The sequence below is a fragment of the Myotis brandtii genome, unplaced genomic scaffold, assembly GCF_000412655.1.
Source record: "Myotis brandtii unplaced genomic scaffold, ASM41265v1 scaffold32, whole genome shotgun sequence".
Classification (NCBI taxonomy): Eukaryota; Metazoa; Chordata; class Mammalia; order Chiroptera; family Vespertilionidae; genus Myotis; species Myotis brandtii.
In genome coordinates, this window is record NW_005362269.1 from 8,718,333 (window position 1) to 8,735,650 (window position 17,318).

Genomic DNA, 17,318 nt, shown 5'->3' on the forward strand with positions numbered 1-17,318 from the left:
AGGGAATTCAGAAGGGACTTTCCAGAGAGCGTTTGCGGGTAGGGTGTGGAAATGGAATAAAAGCGTATGCAAATAGGCCTTCGAGTGCCTTCCTCCGCCCCGTCGAGCTAGAGCCTGTCTCCAGAAGGATGCTCTTGCTCCAGACTCTTGACTGCTCTCCTTCCCTGGACGGCACCGCGGGCGGAGTGCGGTGGTAAAACCCAAAACCCGGGCAGGGAGCCATGCCAATGGGGTGGGTTGGATGGGCAGGAGGACGTAGCAGAACGAGGAGGGGAGGACTGCTGCGGCACTGGGAAAGACAAAGTAAAATGAAATTTTAGCAGCTCGCTGTGCGCATGAGCTGGGAAAAATAATCACTGCCAGCTGATTTATGATGCACTTATCGGAGAGGCAGCAGGCTTTTGTACAGCGGATTATTGCCGAGCAAATGGCACATTAAAGATATAGTCAAGATGTTTAAGGTGTATGAGTGAGTTAGAGTTAAAGGAGGTGAGAGGCTTGTCATGGGCTGTACCTATAACAGTGTCAGTGGGTTGGAGATATTTTCAGTGCCTTAGTGGAGACCTGGCTCCACTTCCAAAAGGGAAATATTTTCAATCTCTTGTTATTTTCAGGGTGGGGCAGGGTGTGGCCAGGAAGTAGTGTAGAACATACTGATGATAAAATAATATGCTTTAAACCCTGGAGTTGTAGGCTGTGTGTGGCCTCTATTTAGCCAGTCGTAAACATTTTGCAGTGACGAGAGTATGAAAATATTGCACAGGACATATGGTATAATCTGGGGGCTAGGGGTTGGGGGTTATGGCTGTTTATTGTGTTTCTATTCTTGATCTCATCCAATCTTGTCTTTAAATATATGAGTTTTGTTGGTTTCTTTTGAAAATAATCCCCCCCCCTTTTGTTTTTTTACAAACTGAACTTGATTTGTATATCCATTGGGCAATAGCGTAGCTTTTCTTTCTTGAAGACTTAATTATTGCATTTTCTTGTCATTCGGGACCTTCACCTTCTATATCCATTATTTCATTGGCCTGCTGGGGGGGGTGAGGGTGGAGGGTTCCAGTGGGTTTTGCCCCAAACCATTCCAATTGCAGCTCCTGCTGATATTTGTCCCCAGGTTGCTAACAATGGCTTTGAGAACAAAATGGGTTTCTCTTCAGGTGTTTGTTTTCAATAAAAATCTCCTTGCTGTCCTGATGCATAGCACTCCTCAGAACAGATAAACAACAGGACGTGAGCTCACAGAGGGAGAAGAAGGTAGAAACCTTGGCTTGGGGTTTGCTGGGAGGGTTTGCAGCAGCCTGGATCCTTAGCGTGGGGTGGGTGCCGAGTCTTCTCTTCAGGAGCCACCAGGCCGGGCATGGGAGGGGGCACTTGGTCATCTTCTTCTGTCTGAATTCCCATCACCCCACTTTCTCCATGGGCCCTGTGGACACCCAGGGTTCTCTTCTCAGTGTAACCTTAGGGCTAAATCTATAGCAAATATACGTTTTCTGTGGCAGCAATTTATAGTCTTGGGTGTGGTCCCTACAAACCAGCCGTTAGGCCCTTTTTGAGTTCAAATGGTGATTTTTCCCTCTAGTTGTTCTGTTTTCTGGCAAAATTTTCCTTATTTTGGTCTTGGCCTCAGTCTTAATAACAACAACTAGTCTTTTTTTTTTTAAAAACAATAATGAATGATGTCTTTATACTATGATTTATAATTTTCAAGGCATTTTCATGGGCCATTTCATGTAATTCTTCCATAAAATTTGTGAGGCTTTTAGAGACTGTAGATTTGGCACATAATGGGAGCTTATTAAAAAGTTGTTGAATGAATGAATTATACCCATTTTACTGCTAAGGAAATTGAGATTCAAAGAGGTCAAGCGACATATCCAAGGCTGCACTGCCCAGGAGGGACTCAAACTCAGGTCTTCTGACTTTTTCCACTCCAGATCGGCTCTGATATAGCGCTTTACATGGCTTTGGTTATCCTTCTCAAGGAAAGTGTCTTTGATTCCATAAAAAGAGATACTGGGAGAATGCAACCAGGTGGCTATGCTATCAAACGGGTGGCAGAGAGCATTGCCTACCCCTTTCTATAGATTTTTCTTAGGTTCCTTACTCTACAAGAAATTTATATTCTTAGGACATGACTATTTGGATACATTCCTTATTGGAGATAGAAACGCAAGGTCATGCTGAAAAAAAACAGACGATCCTAATTTTTTTTTTTAAATCCTCACCTGAGGATATTTTTCCATTGATTTTTAGAGAGTGGAAGAGAGCGGGAAAGACAGAAATATCGATGTGAGAGAAACATATCAATTGGTTGCCTCCTGCATGTGTTCTGGACCAGGGCCCATGGTCCAGGGCCCAGGGCCCAGGGCCCAGGGCCAGGGAGGAGCCTGCAGCCAAGGTATGTGCCCTTGACCAGAACTGAACCTGGGACCCTTCGGTCCGCAGGCCAATGTCTATCCACTGAGCCAAACTGGCTAGGGCTTGAATTTTTAATATTCCTTGGAGGTTTGGCCATAAAACTACATACATCTCAAGGGAAGCTAAATACCAGAGTTTTGGGTGTGGCGCTGAAAATTTTTCTCTAGCTCAGTCTCTTGAGGTACCAGAGAGAGCCACACCGTGCCACCGTTTTGACAGGGGATGGGTGGCTGGTGCGCAGGGACCAGCAGCTGCCTGGCCGGCAATAGCTGCTCCCAGCTGCTCCCATCGCTGGAGGAAATGTCACGCAGGTCAGCTCAGATATGAAAATCACAAGAAAAGAGCCCCTTGTTCTTCCGGCCAAGACTAGGCTCCAGGGCTATACTGAGGCACCAATAACAGCATTCCCTCTGCCTGCCAGAGACTTCCTCAACCTGCCACACCAGGAACAGGGGGGAGGAAGGAGGATTTCCCTCCTCAATCTAAAGCTCATTAGAGAGGGCTGCCAATGGGACTCGGCCCAAGGGCCTTTCCCTTTGACTTCTGGAGTCGGAGAGTCAGAGAGTCGGAGCTTTGGTTGCGAGATTTCTCCAGAGGAAAGCTGCACAAACAATTCTGATTATTTCCTTCCTGACCCGATGCTCCTTCCCTCTTCCAAATGCAATCATCTCGCCACCAACGTGGTCTCAGACCTGCCAGTCTTTCCCTTCCTGGCTTTTGTGCCTTGTTGAGAAAGGCCTTTCCCCAGTGAAGGTTATAAAGATCGTTTCTTACATTTACTTATGAAACTTCTGTAGCTTTACTGGTTATCACATTGTTTGCAGTTAGTCCTTTCATTCACCTGAAGTTGTATTTTTTACGTGGTGCGAGGCAGATGTTATAATTTTTTTACTCAAAAGATGCCAGTCTTTCCCTCTGCTATTTTTAAAAACAAGCTTTTAATTTCAGGCTAGTTTTAAAAATATGTTTTTATTGTGTGTGTGTTTTGTTTTGTTTTTTTTTAGAGAGAGAAGAAGGGAGAGGGAGAGAGAGAAATATCGATGTGAGAGAGTAACATTGACTGGTTGCCTCTCTTATGTGCCTTGACCAGGGATCCAGCCCACAACCCAGGCATGTGCCCTGATAGGGAATCGAACCGGCGACCCTTTGGTGCATGGGACAAAGGATGCTCAACCAACTGAGCCACACCGGCCAGGGCCAGGCTAGCTTTAGACTTATAGAAGAGTTGCACACAGATAGTACAGAGGGATCCTGTATCCCCCTCTCAGCTGCTTTATGATTTGGAAGGATAACTTCGCATGGCCCTACATTCCCACTTATACACAGATGTCTCTCTGGAATCACACTTCTCTTCTACCCATGGATTTGCTATTGTTGCCCCACTGTCACGTGTTTAATTGATTTTATTTAGGCCTCACAGGGCTTTTCAGAGGTCCCATCCTGACTTCAGGCAAGTAAAACATTGTTAACCTTGTTTACGGGTATTGCTGCTGCTGAGGTGACTGGCCAAGAAGGGGCACAAGTATTTCTCCAGTTCATAGGGATGGAGGTCAGCATTGGTGACCTGCCTCTCATACAGAATGCCTATTCTCTGAGCACAAGCTTTGGACACAATGGCAAGGACGAGGCTCTGGAGTAGGCTCTCTCTTCCCAGTGCTATTGAGCCTTAGGGACTGATTAATTCTTTGCTGTGGGACTGCCCTGTGCCGTTATAAGATGTTTAGTAGCATCCCTGGCCGCTACCCCCTAGATGCCATTAGCACTCCTGACAACTCACGACAATCAAAATGATCTGCAAACATTGCAAATATCTGCTGGGGGTCAACTCCCATCCTCATTGAGCAACCCTTCACCCCCAACCCTTGATCTGGAGTCAAGCTACCTGAACGTGTCCCTGGCTCCACTGTTTAGTATAAAATGCAAATAAGGGTGCCTGTCTCCTAGGATGGTCCTGTTAAAGAACAAAATTCAACCGAGTGGATTTGAAGATGTAATTGGCTTTATTAAGTGATTTGTGAATCGGGCAGCATCCCATCTAGCAACTAGACGGGTGCTCCAAGGGGTTGTACCAAATGGAAGGTCTTTGTAGGAGGAAGGGTGGGCAGGGGAATTATTAGCAAAAAAAGAGAAAGGTTTATTTTTAGTCCAGGTCATCTTCTTTTGGAGGGAAGGGAATGGCAGGGGTTTTATCTAGCAGGTTCCCTCACTAGTATGGATCAGGAAGATTCTGGACTGATTGCTTTAACATTCTACTCTAGGGAAAGGCTAAAACTGTAATTAGGTTAGTTATTAAGTCTTGTCTTGGTGAGGTGGCTTAGCAAAAGTGATTTCATTTTGGCCTGTTGTTTATTTTTTTTAAAATATGCTTTTATTGATTTCAGAGAGAGGAAGGGAGAGGGACAGAAAGAAACATTGATGAGAGAGAATCATTGATTGGCTGCCTCCTGCTCACCCCCTACTGGCGCTCGAGCCTGAAACCTGGGCATGTGCCCTGACCGGGAATTGAACTGTGACCTCCTGGTTCACTGGTGGACACTAACAACCACTGAGCCACACAGGCTGCTGTCGTTTTTTTTTTCTTTTTTCTTTTTTTTTTCCTAACAGTCCTGAAGACCAAATGAGCAAATACACATGCACGAAACACTCAGAATAGACCCTGGTAGGACAGACCTAGCTCAATTACTATTACTAATAGTAATAATAGCTATTACTGTTATTTAAAAAATTCTTTAATTTGATATCACTCCTAATAAACACACAGACCTCCCATTTTTCTGCTATCTCCATGTCTTCCCCAGCATGGAACAAATGTGTGTAAATCTTAACAATATTCACCAAAGAATTACATCTTCATGAAATGGAACTCTATATCCGGGGCTCCAAAACTGTTAATTAATCAGCTCCCACGATAAGCTCATCCGGGTTGTGTGTGAATTTTATTTGCGGCTACAGAAGAGCAATTCCACCTAGTTAACAGGCCTTTAAGTGACAGACCAGCTCCGTGGAGCCACAGAAAGGCCCAGACATGATTTTCACAGCAAGACGGTAGCGGCAGGGGGAAGATGGAAACCCGGGTAAGGAGAGACTGAGCATTTGCTGGATTCATTCAGTCGACGGCTTTGGGAACGCTGTGTTCATTTGCGGTGGACACAAGCCATCATCTTGCAGTTCAGAGGGGGTAGATGGAAGACTTGTCTCCCAACAATTCATGTTACTTAGTCACCCAGAAAAATTTCCCCCCTTTTGTAGCAGCAGCTTTTGCAAAAACAGTGTTTGCTATTAAGCTTGCCCAAGAGCCTCTCTGGTGCAGATGATGATTTTTTTTGCTTTTAATTGAATTTATTGGGGGTGACATTGGTTAATAAAAGTATATAGGTTTCATGAGTGGGGGGGTAGAGATTAACCAACGAACTTATGTGCATATATGCATAACCCATGGACACAGACAATAGTGTGATGAAGGCCTGGGGAGGTGGTGGGAGAGGGGTGGAGGGGTTCAATGGGGGGAAGGGGAGATCTGTAATACTTTCAACAATAAAAATAAAAATTTTAAAAATTATATGGGTTCACCATCCTAAATCAAGTCTCCTTCCGTCACCATGTATTCCCCCTTTACCCTCTTCTACCTCCCCTCCCCCCTTCCCTCTGTTCGCAGATGATGATTTTTAATAAGATTATTGCATGTCCAAAGGGCTCGCTTCCTTCACTCAAACCAGTACTTGGTTTGAAGAGGAGCGAGCAGTGCCCTGGCCTGAGCTGGAGGGGCTGGAGGCTGGGCGGGGCTCCTTGGTTTGATGGCCTTGGCGAGGCTTGGGTGGTTAATTCACTTACCCGGTGCAGTTAGGTGATTTCGAGCCTGGGTTCTGGTTGAAATCTCAGTTCTCTAACTTGCTGGCCCTGTGGTCTTGGGCAAGTCACTTACCCTTTCTCATCTATAAAATCATGTTGCTGATAGTACCTACTTCATAGCTTTGGTGTGAAATTTAGGTGAGATAATTCATGTAGCCCAGTGGCTGGCACCTAATAAGTACTTAGTACACCTTAGCTATCATGATCACTGTTATAATTATTGTTTTGCTTGAGTGTCCTCCATGAGAGGGGCATTGTGCTAGAGGTGTGGTGGGGGGAGACATTCAGGTCAAATATGACACTTTGTGCCTCCAAAGGGAAATTAGAGCGTTTTGACAGGTGAGCATTGAAGGCTGTGGAAGTGGGAGGAGTCAGAGAAATCTCCAGAGACTGGTAGCTTAGTGACCACAAAAGGTATGGACCCTAGACCCAAGCAGAGCCTATGCACAGAGGGAGAGACAGTCAAGGCCGTGGACACAGGGCTGTGGAGCTTAGAATTTGTTTTCCCCAAATAGGAAGCCATTACCAAGTTTGAAGTGAATGAACTGGAAGACAGAGAGGAAAGTATGACCCACCTCTGCCGAGTGAATCCAGCTGTCACAGATTTTGCAAACTTTAAGCGTATTTTGTATTAGGCTCTGACTGATTGTTGGCTGACTGGGCCCCAGAGCCCAGAGATGCTGGGTGCCTGGTGCCTGGCTGCAATCATTTGTTTGGTGAGCTGTGTTTTATTAAGTCTCTTTTCTCCTTGCAAGACCCGCTCATGGTTGCAAGGGGATTTTGTTTTACAAAAAGGGCCAGTGAAGTTCAACACCAAGATAGCCCTGTAGTTTCTTACCGGCAAAGACTTGTTGACCCCGTGTCTTTAACGTCGCCATGTCTGCTCCAGCCTTCCTCCTAAGGCAGACATCTAAATGAGATAATTATTTAAAAGTTAAAAAAAAAATGAAGTGCTATGTAATGGACTTAAAAACATTTTTTATAGCAAGCACATAAAACAATTTGGATATATTTCCTTTACACCTTCTGGGAATAAACTGGAAGACTAGGACTAATTTAGCTTTGAAAGGATTTTAGATTTGCAAATTTCTACTAAATTAGTAATTTTCCTAAAGGCCCTGCATACTAGAAACCCACTCTTTTATTCTAACTCCATATAGCAAGAGCAAAGTGCTACAGTAATATTTTCTTTTGGCAAAAATCAGATTTATGATAACTTTTGGGTTAGTTTTTATTTCCCCCTCAAATGGTGGGAAAAATAAAAGAGAAGGGATGAACCGCTGGAAATAGAAATGAATAGCTTCGTTATCATAATGCACCAAGACCAAATCAGGTGTGCGATTTCTTTTCAAAGAATAAATTATACATTTTCCCAACAGAGTTACACAATAGTATTGTCTTGAAAGAGAATTCAGCTTTTTATTGATTTAATACAGCCTGAGTTCCCCTGGGCTCTGCACTGGGAGATGCTAATAACGGATACAACAGCAGTGTTGATAAATGTAAATGGTCAATGGGTAAAAGGCCTTCGTATGGTTCTTTTGTTTCCACGGTTTCTGACTACAAATCTCATGAAGTTGACAAAATGGTTCATAGCACCGAGTTCGTCCTGGTAAATAGGAAGTGATTGCTTTGCCGAGTTGCTCTGTCCTGTTCTCCATTCCGGCTGAGAAATGGTTCTGGCCGTGCAGCTTGAGTTCATTTGGACCTGGCTGTTTCAGCCGCACAGCAGCGAACCACTCATTGGCAATGCAGACGGAGGAACCTGAGGTTGGAGGGTCTGGGTAACCAGGTACAGGTGGGGATTAGGTGCAGGGAGCACACCACGATGGTGGAAACGGCCCACCATTCAGATCCTCGTGGCCGCTGATGTCCCCTGTCCATGCCCTGTAGTGCAGAGAACTCATAAGGACCTTATTGGAAGTGACGGTGGTCTTTAGAACCGGACATGTCACCGGGCAGAGAGTGGGAGAGTGATTGTCTGAATCAGAGACGGAAGAGGATCTTTCAGAGGGCAGAAGGAAGGAGTGATTAGTTATAAGAAGAGCATAGAATTAGTAATCGCAAAATAACTACTCAGAAACATTTCCTAATCATCTGCCATGTGCAATGCACCGCTGTTCTGGGGAGCGGGTCAAGAGGTTGAAAATATAGCTGCTTTGAGAATTTCACAGTCTCACATGACTTGAACTGATGGACTCAAGACCGGATCGACTGTCACGTTGTGTGACCAGATGATGGATACTTGGGACTATTTCTCACCCTCCTCCCAACTGTTCACCACCCCCAGCCAGAAAATTTAAAAAAATGCCATGGGGATCACATTCCTTCCCTGCTCCTTCTGTTTTCTGTTAAGGTCAACTCCAAATTTCTAGCAAGGCTGATGCGAACTGGCTTGTGGCTGCCTGAGCCGCCCTCACCTCTGTGCCATCCCTGGTCTTGTCATGGGCCTTGCCAGCCCCTACTTGTGTGGCCAGTCCCATCCTTTTTCAGAGTATTTGAATGTTCTGTCTCCCTTTTGCCTGCTCCTGACCAGACCACAGCCTATTTATCTTTCAGGCTTTCTCATGAAATGTGTCCTCTTCCTAACCACCAGTGCTTCTCAGGGTCCTGTGCTCTTTCTTTGGTGGCACTTCTCACGCTCGAGCGCACCTGTTTTGTGTGATTATCAATGAGATTTCGGTCTCTCATGTTACTTGGTGATCTCCCTGAAGATGACGGTAAGGGCCAAGGTCGTCTTATTCCCTGCTGTATCCCCAGCATCTATCCCAGGCCTGACTCATGCTCTGTGAATGAGGGATGGCTGGTGAATGGATGAATGGATGGATGAATGAATGGATGTGGAAGGAGAGATTCCACTGGGTCGATGCAGTTGTCCCTTCAAAGCATCTCCTCCTACTAGGGCACTCGGTGTGTGGTACTAAGCATCCTGTTTGTCTACCCTCACCTTCCCATAAGCTTCTAGAGGGCAGGAGTTGGATCATAATAATCTTTTCATCTCCAGAGTTGGGCACACATAGAAGCTCCATACAGGTCTGTGGGATGAAGAATGAATTGTACAAGAATGGAGGGGCTTACCTGGATTGTATAAGAATGGAGGGGCTTACCTGGATTTTATAGCATGCTTGGGGATGAGGGTGAAGGAAAAGCAAATTTAAGTATTCAAAACCGCAGTTAAGAGTTGGGATGCAAAACACGATTAGGGTTAAAAAAAAGAAAGAAAAGCTGAGAACCTGAATTAGAAAAATACCCGCTAGTCACCAGACACAGCTTGACAGGATGTACTCACACTACAGATGGGAGGGCTGGGCTGCGGAGGGCGCTTGGAATTTCCCCAGTTGAACTTAGTATCTTGAATGATGTCTGTCTTTCAGCGTGCTGTTCACCTCAGGAGTGTTGTGCATTCAACAAATATTTATTAAGCACTATTCCATAAATTCCCAACGTTGGGAATGATCATTAAAGGGCACAGAAATTGGCTCTTGGTGGTGAAAAAAAAATCTTACTCTTTAAAAAAAATTTTTTTATTGATTTCAGAGAGGATGCAAAAGGGAGAGAGAGAGATAGAAACATCAATGATGAGAATCATCAATCAGCTGCTTCATGCACCCACTGGGGATTGAGCCTGCAACCTGGCCATGTGCCCTGACCAGAAAGCAAACAGTGACCTCTTGGATCGTAGGTTGATGCTCGACCACTGAGTCTCGCCAGCTGGGCAAAAAAATCTTACTCTTTTTGTGTAAAGCACAGATATACATCTAATACATAAACAGGTACATATATACCTATGGTATAACATTTCGTAGTGGAGGTGATTAGGGAAATGGGCGGGCTCTTTCAGGGGATGATAATGAAAAAAAAAGATTGAGAACCAACCTACTCTATGTCAGGCACTATTCTGGTCAATGTGCCCACCCCCATGGAGCTTTCATTTCTGTGAGGCAGATGGGCAATAAATAACCACAAGTGTCAAAGAATAAGAAATTTACCAAGAAAAGCAGGGCAAGGGGACAGAATGCATGGGATCAAGTGTGGGGATATCTGTGGTTATTTTAGGGAGGGGTCAGGGGACACTTGAGAAGCATCTGGAAGAAGTGAGGGGTGAGTATTGCGGGGATGGGGGACTGAGACCTCAAGGAGACCACTTGGGCAGGATGCGTGAGGGAAGGATGGTAGGAAATGAGCCTGCAGACAGGACAGGGGCCAGATTGCACAGGCCTTGTAGGCCATGTAAGGGGGTTGGGTTTTGCTCTGAGTATGATGGAAGCTGTTAGGGAATGACACGATCTGATTGACCTTTGGATTAGATCCCTCTGGCTGCTGTTTGGAGGATGTACTGTGGAGGCGGGAGTGGAATTGGGACCAGCGAGGAGGCTGGTGCTGGGGTCTAAATGGGAAGTGATGGTGGCTTGAGGGATGGTGGCTTGCGGGAGGGGGAGGTTAGGCTCCTGTGTATGGTGAAGGTGGAGCTCGCAGGACTTGCAGAGGGGATTGGATGGAGGCTGTGAAAGGAGTCACTTATGCCCAGGTTTTAGTCTGGGCCAATGGGTTCAATTAATTGAGACCTTGAGACGAAGTTGACAGTGGGAGGAACCTGCTTTCCCAGGGACCAATCCTAGAGTGACATTTTCCTCCTACCAGCTGCTGGCCCCTGTTGTTGACACCAGGCTTAGCATAAATTTAGTTTATACTAGAGGCCTGGTGCACGAATTCGTGCACAGGTGGGGTCTCTTGGCCCAGCCAGTGATCGGGGCTGATTTGGGCCACCTGGCTGTGGGGAGGGCCTGCAGGAGGTTGGCTGGCCACGGGAGGTTGGCTTTGGAAGCACACTGACCACCAGCAGGCAGCTCCTGTGTTGAGCGTCTGCCCCCTGGTGGTCAGTGCATGTCATAGTGACTGGTCCTAATGGTTGTTTAGGCTTTTATACATATAGATTGCCTTCTTTCATTACTTATTTTTCTACCGTATCTAGTCTTTAAATGCATTTAGGAAAGAAACTATTTCTTTTTTAACTTTTCCAAGAAACAGGCAATGGAGCAGAATGGTCAAAATTAGTTGTATGTGCTAGGGTGAGTGTTTTATTTATTAAATTTTTTTAGGGTAAGTATTTTAACTGCTTAACTTCTCCCCTTTCCCTTCGTCTCCATCCTCTCCATTCTCCTTTTTCTCCTTCCCATCTTCCTCTTTCTTCTCCCCCTTCTCCTCCTCCTTAACTTAAGTAATTAAAATTTCATTGTTTGGCCAAATGGAGATGGCAGCATTATCTTCTTCCTGTGGCTCTGTGAGAACAAAGTGAGTTTTGCATGTAAAGTGCCTCTTGTGGGTCTGACAGGCTGTTGGCACTTGGTAATCTTTATGTGTGTGGCTCCCCTTGCTCGGGCTACACTTAGTGGATGCATCACTTCTTGTCTAGGACTCTCAGTGGAAAGACTCATGAATGAATATTTCTATGAGTTGGGACTAGGTTAGTGCTCCCTTCCCTGTGTTGAACCAGAAAGTATCCAAATTGATGATGGAAATCAGCAACAATCTGAAAAATGAATTATGATGCCCCAGCACCTGGACCAGAAATCGGGTCACCTGTCACCTTTTACTGACTGGACTAATTTGACCTTGGGCCTCAATTATAACTCAAGGTCAAGCAATGCTTTCTCAAGCATTAGTTCTCTTTGCTGCTTCTAATACCTGATTGGACAGAGAGGTCTCTGATGTGCAGAGAGATTATGTGACCTGCCCAGTTCTCATAGCTGGTAAGAGGCAAGCTGGGACTAGAACCCAGTTTAACTTCTAGCTTCTTGTTTTTATTATCGCATCATGCTGGCACCCAGAACTTAGTTCCATGAGGCCAGGGAATGATGTCATGGAGCAGGTGTTCATGTGCCCAGGTTAAACTTTGGGGTTCCATTACGATAGAAGGAGGAACAGACAGATGTTAGGTGAACAGTTAGCAGTGTCTACCATAGATGGCCTCTCTGAGGAAGTGACATTGAAAGTGAGAACCTAAGGATGAGTAGGTATTAAAGAGAGAGAAGAGTTTTCTGGGCCGGGGGATAGCATGTGCAAGGGCCACGAGGTGGGAAAGACCAGCTCTGATGTTTAATGATGTTTCACGAGGCACGTGCCTACCATGCACATACCTCCAGGTGCTGAGGACTAGACCTGGCTCCGGGAGGCAGCTGCTCTGGGCTCACCTGGCTTTTCTCTTGTATCTTGCAGGGCTGGGCCGGGCCTGGACTGCAAGGAGGGGGGCTTTGTGCTGACTCTGGAAGGCCTCTGTGTATCCTCAGCTTTGAGAACTGAATTCCATGGGTTGTGTCAGTGTCAGACCTGTGAAGTTCAGTTCTTCAGCTGGGATAGCTCTGTCATCGTGGACCCGAGGGACACTGGAGAGAGCAGCGGAAGAACTTGGAAGACTGGAGATGGAAGGGCCAAGCCTCGGCTCTGAAGGAACAGGGAGGGTGGGTTCAGGGGAAAAGCACTCATCCAATTTCGAGAAGACTTGAATTCTATGCTGAGCAGGGTTCCAACTAGCTAAATAGATGCTCCTGGCGAGTCATTCTTACTGTTGCTGCTGTTCCAACTAGTTTACATTTATCGAGTCGTTGCAACAAGCCAGGTACTGTACTAACTGCTTTCCACGCTGTTGCAGGAGACTCCTGGGGGAAAATGATGGTGATGAGGCAGAGACACCCAGCACTGCCATGCAGTGATTTTTCTCCTCTTCATGGGATTAGACGGGATTCATGGAATGTGACCAGTGTTCTTTAGTATACATTGCTGAGGTTACTGGTTCCTTTTTAAGATGAGAAACATAGGTACATCCCTGTTATGGTCCCTGCTCACCCTTTATTTGAATCTCAACTTTCTTGCCTTCTATCAATACATTCGGGCTACTTCGTATCTGTGTATTCAAAAAAAGGCAAAAGGATTGTCACTAGCCTTTACCCCAGTTTCTCCCAGGGTTGTGACGGCCCCTCCATTTGCCGGCATGGTCAGCTGTGTGCTGTGGGTCAGGCCCTTCTGTTGTCCTCTGTCACCAAGTCAGCTGGGTCTGATCCGAGCCTGGGTCTTGCTGTGACGATGACGATTTCCACCTTTATAGGGTTGGGGGCTGTGTATGTGCTCTTTGGACTTCATTAGGCTTTAGCTTGGATGGGGAACTCATCTTTGATTCTGCACTATCTCTTGGTGCCCTGAAATGCCCATCTCATTATAGTCTACAGAGTGGAAGTGTGGCCTGCCCCAGAGACCCTCCAGCATGCGGATTCTCACTCTGCTTCTCAGAGACATGTTTATTGAGTGGGTACTATGTGCCGGGCACGGTGCTCAGGGCATTTTGTGCATGATCACAGGGAATCCCACATCAAACCTCACCTGGGAAATGAGGATGGATTAGCTAAAGGATGTCCTGTAAAACAGTGTACCTACATCCTACTGATGCAAAGGGGTGCTTGGTCCTTCTGAGAGCCCCCAGCCTGGGTGTGGGATGTGGGTGTGCTCTCTGGGCTGTGCTGATCACATCACCGCCCCCACCCGTCTCACTCTGCCCACTTCCACCCTGTGCTTACTACACCCTTAGCCAGTGACTCATTCTAGGACCAGAACACCGGTGAAACTCAACCGAGACCGGAGATTAGTGCCATTAGTCCTAGGCCACTAGGGAAAGTTCAGAGTTTACACCAGAGGCTTCAACACTCTGTGTTTGGGACCATCTCTGCTCTGAACACTGACTTAAACCCAGAACTCTGACTTACTCCAAAAGGCTCGTTCTTATTGCAGGCGAACTCTTCCTGAAGCAAGCCTGATAAGTGAGATGTGGGATGTGCGCGCGCACACACACACACACACACACACACACACACAATAACTCTGTGGATCTGTGGGGAGTCAGCAAAAATTCACAACATTAAAGTAAGCTTCATTTCCTAAGAGGATTTGTGCTAAGATTCCACTAAGTAATACATTTTCCGAGTATTTTTGAGGTTGTATGAGCTTTATCTAAACTTATTTTATACAAGTTTAAAAAATAGAATACAAGCTACTTTGGATTATACATAAAATTTATGTAAATTTATGAAAGTATATAGGATTATGTGCATTGAAAGATGTACATCAATTTATTAATGGGGATTGTCTCCAGGGCAGTGAAAATTGAGATGCCGTTTCCTTTCTTTGTATTTTTCTCTATTGTTTGATTCTTATGCTGAGCATATTTAGTTAAAACAATAAAGTTATTGAAGGATGTTTTATATACAATTGTGATGACTCTAAACCAGCCGTGGGCAAACTATGGCCCGCTTGAAATGAATAAAACTAAAAAAAAAAAAGACCGTACCCTTTTATGTAATGATGTTTACTTTGAATTTATATTATTTCACACAAACACTCCATCCATGCTTTTGTTCCGGCCCTCCGGTCCAGTTTAAGAACCCATTGTGGCCCTCGAGTCAAAAAGTTTGCCCACCCCTGCTCTAAACAGTGTTGGTGCCGTGTGTGGGTTAGAAGCTATGTTGTGGGGCTGTGTTGTGGACGAGTGGGGGAGGTTCATGGTGTGTTCGGTGAAGGAGGTAGGCATAGTGCAACATGCAGTGGAATTTTATTTTTTAAGAGGTGTGTGTGTGTGTGTGTGTGTGTGTGTGTGTTGGTCCAGTGGGTAGTGGGTGGTAAGGTAGCCGGTGATTTTTTTCTCTCCTTTAGTTATGCTTCTCTGCCCAAATAAGAAAGAAATAAAAGAAGAACCCTCAGTATATATGCTACTTTCCAAGAATTCATCCATTGTGTAAATCAGTGGTTTTCAAAGTGTGTTTCCTGGATGAACAACATCACTAGATGTTGCTCTAACGGGAACTTGTTAGAAATGTGAACTCTCAGGCTCCTCCCACAACCTATTGAATAAGAAACTCTGGGAGCGGGGCCCAGCAATTTGTTTGAACAAGCCCTCCGGCTGACTGAGGGCACAGTAAGGTTGTAGAATTGGTGTCAATCACGGGACTGAAGTGCGACTGATGATATGAAAGAGGCCCGCCCTCTCTTAAGTGCACGGGCAGGTATTCTACAGCACTTAACTCTGAAATGCTGATGGACAGCAGGACCACAAAACCCCAAGTCAACAACCAGTGTCCATTTCCACCACTGAGCAGTAGGTCTCCACGTTTTTAAAGTGCAAACTTTAGGTGCATAGAGTCACCTGAAGAGGTTGTTGGTTATGGCAGACTCCTGAGCATCTCCATCACCCCTAAGGGTTCCCAGCAAGGAATTCTAAGACAACACTTTGAGGCTTTTTTAGACTTTCTTTTTTACCTGTAACCCTTTCCCTCCGTTTCTTCATCTTTCCTCCTCATCCTTTCCCTTCCTGCTATGATTGATGAGGTCTCAGAAACAGGGACCTCATCATCCTTTGGCTCTGTGCTTGGAAGAAGACAGGTCAGATGCTCCTGGAGAGGTGCCTTGAGAGTCATCATCGTCGTCATGATGGAAGCATTGCTTTGCCATCTTCAGATAACTAGGGAAAGGTCATGACTTATCAGCTCACATTGATGGGACACGGTGGGAAGTTGGACACACTACTCAATAGTCGCCGCCTATCCATGTTCGAGGCAGCTGAGAGTCAGTGACTTACGGGACACAGTGGCTTCCTAAGTTCTCCTAGCAGTCAAACCATTGCTAGGTAGAGAGTTCTGGGGTAGGGTTCTCTGGAGAAACGGAACTAAGAAAGAGAGAGAGAGAGAGAAAGAGAGAGAAAGAGAAAGAGATATTATAGGGAATTGGCTCATGTGAATACAGAGTCCCACTGGACAAGTCCCAGGATCTGCAGGTGAGTCGTCTGGCTGGAGACGCAGGAAAGCTGATGGTGTAGCTCCAGCCTGAGTCTGAAGGCCCGAGAACCAGGAGAACCAAGGTGTAGTTTCAGTCCAAAGGTTGGCGGGCTCGAGACCCACAAAGAGCTGATGTTTCAGTTTGAATCCAAAAGCAGGGGAAAAACCAATGTCCCAGCTCAATAGTCAGGAAAGAGGTGGCCCCGCTTACCAGCAGGGGTGAGCCTTTTTGTTCTATTCATGCCTTCAGTTGGGTGCATGGGGCCCACCCACATTAGGGAGGGCAATCTGCTTTATTCAACCTACTGATTTAAATGTTAAACTCATCAAAAAACATCCTCAGAGACACTCCCAAAATAATGTTTGACCAAATATCCGGGCACCTTGTGACCTAGTCAGGTTGACATGTAAAATTAGCCTTCACAATTATTATTATTTATTTATTTATTTTTAAATATTTTTATTGATTTCAGAGAGGAAGGGAGAGAGAGTGAGAGAGTTAGAAACAGCAACGAGAATCATTGATCTCATTGATTGGCTGCCTCCTGCAGACCCCCCATGGGGGATCAAGCCCACAACCCTGACATGTGCCCTTGACTGGAATTGAACCTGGGACCCTTCAGTCCACAGGCTAATGCTCTGTCCACTGAGCCAAACCAGCTAGGGCACAATTATTATTTTTTTAAAAAAATATATATTTTTTATTGCTAGGCTCTCTTGCCCTCTTATTTTTATAGTAGAGGCCCGGTGCACGAAATTTGTGCACTTGGGGGGGGGCGGTCCCTCAGCCCGGATTGCGAGAGGGCACAGGCCAGGCAAAGGGACCCCACCAGTGCAAGATCGTGGCTGGGGAGGGACATAGGAGATTAGCCAGCTGGGAAGGGACTGCAAGAGGGCTCCCGAGCGTGTCTGGCCTGTCTCGTCTTGCTCAGACCTGATTGGCTGGACCCCAGCAGCAAGCTAACCTACCTGAGGGGCATCTGCCCTCTGGTGGTCAGTGCACATCATAGCGAGTGGTTGAGCGACCTTAGCATATCATTAGCATATTACTCTTTGATTGGTTGAATGGATGACCGAATGACCGGACACTTAGCATATTAGCCTTTTATTATATAGGATTTCAGAGAGGCAGTTCAGAGCTTGGGTGTCTGGGTGGTAGAGAGTCTGGAAAAATGCTTTGGGGTTGTGGGTAGGGAATTGGGCATTTTACCCACTTCCTTTTTGTTCTTTACG

The 17,318-nt window shown here is 45.8% G+C and overlaps 1 long non-coding RNA gene across 1 annotated transcript; it reads left to right on the plus strand.

The window, feature by feature from the left end:
- The first annotated feature begins 6 nt into the window (after positions 1-6).
- LOC106726827 lies at positions 7-14,513 on the plus strand. Its single transcript, XR_001362938.1, has 2 exons — positions 7-193; positions 12,487-14,513. It is a non-coding gene; the product is annotated as an uncharacterized LOC106726827 (long non-coding RNA).
- Positions 14,514-17,318: the final 2,805 nt, after the last annotated feature.